Here is a 6000-nt window from a genome sequence, read left to right as displayed (position 1 = left end):
TCACTTTCTTTTTTTTTTTTTTTTTAATTTTTTATTGACTTTGTAATAATATTACATTAAAAATATATATGTGAGGTCCCATTCAACCCCACCCCCCCACCCCCCCCTCTCCCCCCCCCCAACAACACTCTCGTTCCCCATCATCATGACACATCCATTGGATTTGGTAAGTACATCTTTGGACACCTCTGCACCTCATATACATTGGTTCACATCATGGCCCATACTCTCCTCTATTCCATCATGTAGGCCCTGTGAGGATTTACAATGTCCGGTGATTACCTCTGAAGCACCATCCAGGGCAGCTCCATGTCCCGAAGACGCCTCCCACCTCTCATCTCTTCCTGCCTTTCCCCATACCCTTTGTCCATTATGTCACACTTTTCCCAATCCAATGCCACCTCTTTCTATGTGGACACTGGATTGGTTGTGTCCATTGCACCTTTATGTCAAGAGGAGGCTCAGATTCCACCTGGATGCTGGATGCAATCCTTCCCATTTTCAGTTGTAATCACTCTAGGCTCCATGGTGTGGTGGTTGTCCTTCTTCAACTCCATCTTAGCTGAGTGTGGTAAGTCCAATAAATCAGATTGTAGGTGCTGGAGGTCTGTTGAGGCTCAGGATCTGGCTATCACATTGTCAGTCCAGAGATTCAAATCCCCTAAATATATCTTAAACCCCAACATTAACTGCACCTCCAGCACATTAGCATGAAAGTCTTATGAAGGGAGATCCCATCTGAGTCCAGATTCATCACACATAAACACCACATTTCCAAAGAGGGGCCATCTGCCCTGGTAGTTAACCCCATCGGCCATGACCCATAACTCCCATGGGTCTCTTTAGCCCTCAAAGGAACCAATATCTGGGGGTTGTATCTGCTTTATCTGTCTCTCTGACTCTGCTCAGTTGTGCATGAGGGCAAACCTTCTGCCAGCCTCCAGACTCTTTTTTAGAAACTCGTAGCCATATAAACTCATTTCTCCTTTCCATTTCCCCCCTTACTTTAGGTCAAACAGCATTTTAAAGTCATGGTATTTTATGTAGACATGGATATTCTGCTGATCCGCATTGAAACCTTCCGTATAAGGTCATTTTCCAGTTGCATCATCAGTTGGTAGTTGATAGTGGTCCCTCGTTGCCAGGGAGGCTCATCCCCGGGTGTCATGTCCCACGCTGGGGGGAAGGCATTGCATTTACATGCTGAGTTTGGCTTCGAGACTGGCCACATTTGAGTAACGTGAAGGCTGACAGAAGGAAATTCCCAGGCACAAAGTTGCTCTAGGCCTTGTTATTATTTTGGGTTTATCAGCTCACAACCATAGTCATTAGTATCAGGGGCTCACTGTTGAACCCTCACTCCCTCCCGGTCCCCACCACTGTACCTGGGAGACTGTCGCTGCTCCCCTAGGGACCACGACAGAGCACCACTGGCCAGGAACCCAGTACCCCCCCCTACTGTGGTTTTTAATTGTTGCTACTATGAGTATATCCAAACATTACCATGCACCCTGGACATATGTTCTGTACCGCTCCCTGTCAGTCATATATCACCTGTCATTGGTATCCCATACCAGTATCCCTCCATTGCCATTGTTGAAACACTCTGTGATCCAGAACTCCTCGAAATTTGAAACCCAATATAATGTCATGGTCCCTTACTAGGGAATGGCATATAGCGATGAGTTTAAAGGATAGATAAAGAACTTGGATAAAGTTAGATAAAGAACTTAGATAAAGAATGTTGACTTGAAAAAATTCCACATCCTATTTTTTTCTTTTTTTTTTTTTTTTTTCCCCCCCCCCCCTAATTATTCAGCTTTTCTTCACAGGAGTCCTAGACCACAGCAATGTATATATATAATATACAGCACTCCCACACATCCACCAGAAAACCTTTTCCCTTCCACAGTGATACTCTTACGCCCTATTCATATCATATTTACTTAAAGTGATGTACAGAGTCTGAGACATTAGCTTTCTAACAAGGTGACATCTGTGTTTACATTATGGTGCATACTTTAGGATACACAGTTCTTTACATTTTTAGTTATCCTATGTTTTACATTATGGTTTACATTATCAGTCTGTCATCTCCTATATGTTATGGTGTAATATTACATGTTTTATATCCATCCTTGTGTACTCTCAAGAAACTCCTCTCTTACCCCCCATTTACTTTGGTTCCACACATTTAACGTCCATTTTCCCTTCCACCTTGGTGCCCTCAGTGATAGCCAACCTCCGTTTCCTGAGGAGCCACTTCCAGAGATAGATGGAATAGTGTTCAGGGCCTAACTTGCTCAACTGCCCCAATGCCCTGGGAGCCACCCTTTCTCTCGAGGGATACAGTTCCCTCTATTGGATGGCATTAGTCCTCCCCAGGATGTGGGTCCACCCCCACTCTCACTACTTGGGTTTCTACCCCATGGTGTCACCCACTCTGGCAGAATGAGCATTTAGACATTCCCCAGGAGCCCGTCCTGCATCAGACCCTCCCCTCCGAGCATTCTAAACAGGTAACCCTCTTTATTATATTTTGATATGATTTTCTCGGCATTTTACTCTCCACCAACACCTGACCCTCTCCTGGTTCGTATGCTACCCCTCCCTCCCCCCACTTTTGGGCAACGTTACCCACCCGTCCCTCCCCAGCCACCCTCAAACCCGCAAAGCCCCAAGCAAAGGCAACCCCTTGCCCCCCTTTTATCTCTTCTTTGTGTTCATACTTACCACCATCTCGTCTTAAATTCCACCCCTGCAGACATCGGCTCATATCCTTCCTCCACCCTCCGATTTCCTGCAAGCCTATCGTTCAGTCTCTTGCTATCTAGGGCAGCTTGTTTATTTCATATCATTGAGGTCATGTAGTATTTGTCCTTCAATGTCTGGGTTGCTTCACTCAACATAAGGTTCTCAAGATTCATCCATGTTATCACATGTGTTTGTAGTGTGTTTGTTCTTACAGCCGAGTAGTATTCCATTGTGTGTATATACCACATTTTATTTATCCATTCATCTGTTGATGGGCATTTGGGTTGATTCCAACTTTTGGCAATAGTGAACAACGCTGCTATGAACATTGGTGTGCATATATCGGTTTGTGTCCTTGTTTTCAGTTCTACTGGGTATATACTCAGCAGTGGAATTGCTGGGTCATATGGCAAATCTATAACTAATTTTTAGAGAAACCACCAAACTGTCATCCAGAATGGCTGGATCCTTCTTCATTCCCACCAGCAGTGGATGAGTGTTCCCATTCCTCCACATCCTCTCCAGCATTCGTAGTTGTCTGTTTTTTTCATAGCTGCCAATCTTATGGGAGTAAGATGATATCTCATTGTACTTTTGATTTGCATTTCCCTAATAGCTAGATATTTGGAGTATTTTTTCATGTGCTTTTTAACCATTTGTATTTCTTCTTTGGAGAAGTGTCTGTTTAAATCTTTTTCCCATTTTTTAAATGGGTTGTTTGTCATTTTGTTCTTGAGATATAGGAATTCTTTTATATGCAGGTTATAAATCTCCTATCAGATAAATGGTTACCAAATATTTTCTCCCATTGTGTGGACTCTTTTCACTTATTTTTTTTTAATTTTTTATTGACTTTGTAATAATATTACATTAAAAATATATATGTGAGGTCCCATTCAACCCCACCCCCCCACCCCCCCTCTCCCCCCCCCCCCAACAACACTCGTTCCCATCATCATGACACATCCATTGGATTTGGTAAGTACATCTTTGGACACCTCTGCACCTCATATACATTGGTTCACATCATGGCCCATACTCTCCTCTATTCCATCATGTAGGCCCTGTGAGGATTTACAATGTCCGGTGATTACCTCTGAAGCACCATCCAGGGCAGCTCCATGTCCCGAAGACGCCTCCACCTCTCATCTCTTCCTGCCTTTCCCCATACCCTTTGTCCATTATGTCCACTTTTCCCAATCCAATGCCACCTCTTCTATGTGGACACTGGATTGGTTGTGTCCATTGCACCTTTATGTCAAGAGGAGGCTCAGATTCCACCTGGATGCTGGATGCAATCCTCCCATTTTCAGTTGTAATCACTCTAGGCTCCATGGTGTGGTGGTTGTCCTTCTTCAACTCCATCTTAGCTGAGTGTGGTAAGTCCAATAAATCAGATTGTAGGTGCTGGAGTCTGTTGAGGCTCAGGATCTGGCTATCACATTGTCAGTCCAGAGATTCAAATCCCCTAAATATATCTTAAACCCCAACATTAACTGCACCTCCAGCACATTAGCATGAAAGTCTTATGAAGGGAGATCCCATCTGAGTCCAGATTCATCACACATAAACACCATTTCCAAAGAGGGGCCATCTGCCCTGGTAGTTAACCCCATCGGCCATGACCATAACTCCCATGGGTCTCTTTAGCCCTCAAAGGAACCAATATCTGGGGGTTGTATCTGCTTTATCTGTCTCTCTGACTCTGCTCAGTTGTGCATGAGGGCAAACCTTCTGCCAGCCTCCAGACTCTTTTTTAGAAACTCGTAGCCATATAAACTCATTTCTCCTTTCCATTTCCCCCTTACTTTAGGTCAAACAGCATTTTAAAGTCATGGTATTTTATGTAGACATGGATATTCTGCTGATCCGCATTGAACCTTCCGTATAAGGTCATTTTCCAGTTGCATCATCAGTTGGTAGTTGATAGTGGTCCCTCGTTGCCAGGGAGGCTCATCCCCGGGTGTCATGTCCCACGCTGGGGGGAAGGCATTGCATTTACATGCTGAGTTTGGCTTCGAGACTGGCCACATTTGAGTAACGTGAAGGCTGACAGAAGGAAATTCCCAGGCACAAAGTTGCTCTAGGCCTTGTTATTATTTTGGGTTTATCAGCTCACAACCATAGTCATTAGTATCAGGGGCTCACTGTTGAACCCTCACTCCCTCCCGGTCCCCACCACTGTACCTGGGAGACTGTCGCTGCTCCCCTAGGGACCACGACAGAGCACCACTGGCCAGGAACCCAGTACCCCCCCTACTGTGGTTTTTAATTGTTGCTACTATGAGTATATCCAAACATTACCATGCACCCTGGACATATGTTCTGTACCGCTCCCTGTCAGTCATATATCACCTGTCATTGGTATCCCATACCAGTATCCCTCCATTGCCATTGTTGAAACACTCTGTGATCCAGAACTCCTCGAAATTTGAAACCCAATATAATGTCATGGTCCCTTACTAGGGAATGGCATATAGCGATGAGTTTAAAGGATAGATAAAGAACTTGGATAAAGTTAGATAAAGAACTTAGATAAAGAATGTTGACTTGAAAAAATTCCACATCCTATTTTTTTCTTTTTTTTTTTTTTTCCCCCCCCCCCCCTAATGATTCAGCTTTTCTTCACAGGAGTCCTAGACCACAGCAATGTATATATATAATATACAGCACTCCCACACATCCACCAGAAAACCTTTTCCCTTCCACAGTGATACTCTTACGCCCTATTCATATCATATTTACTTAAAGTGATGTACAGAGTCTGAGACATTAGCTTTCTAACAAGGTGACATCTGTGTTTACATTATGGTGCATACTTTAGGATACACAGTTCTTTACATTTTTAGTTATCCTATGTTTTACATTATGGTTTACATTATCAGTCTGTCATCTCCTATATGTTATGGTGTAATATTACATGTTTTATATCCATCCTTGTGTACTCTCAAGAAACTCCTCTCTTACCCCCCATTTACTTTGGTTCCACACATTTAACGTCCATTTTCCCTTCCACCTTGGTGCCCTCAGTGATAGCCAACCTCCGTTTCCTGAGGAGCCACTTCCAGAGATAGATGGAATAGTGTTCAGGGCCTAACTTGCTCAACTGCCCCAATGCCCTGGGAGCCACCCTTTCTCTCGAGGGATACAGTTCCCTCTATTGGATGGCATTAGTCCTCCCCAGGATGTGGGTCCACCCCCACTCTCACTACTTGGGTTTCTACCCCATGGTGTCACCCACTCTGG

Source organism: Dasypus novemcinctus, chromosome 12 (assembly GCF_030445035.2).
Source record: "Dasypus novemcinctus isolate mDasNov1 chromosome 12, mDasNov1.1.hap2, whole genome shotgun sequence".
NCBI classification, from domain to species: Eukaryota; Metazoa; Chordata; class Mammalia; order Cingulata; family Dasypodidae; genus Dasypus; species Dasypus novemcinctus.
This window is presented reverse-complemented; position numbering follows the sequence as displayed.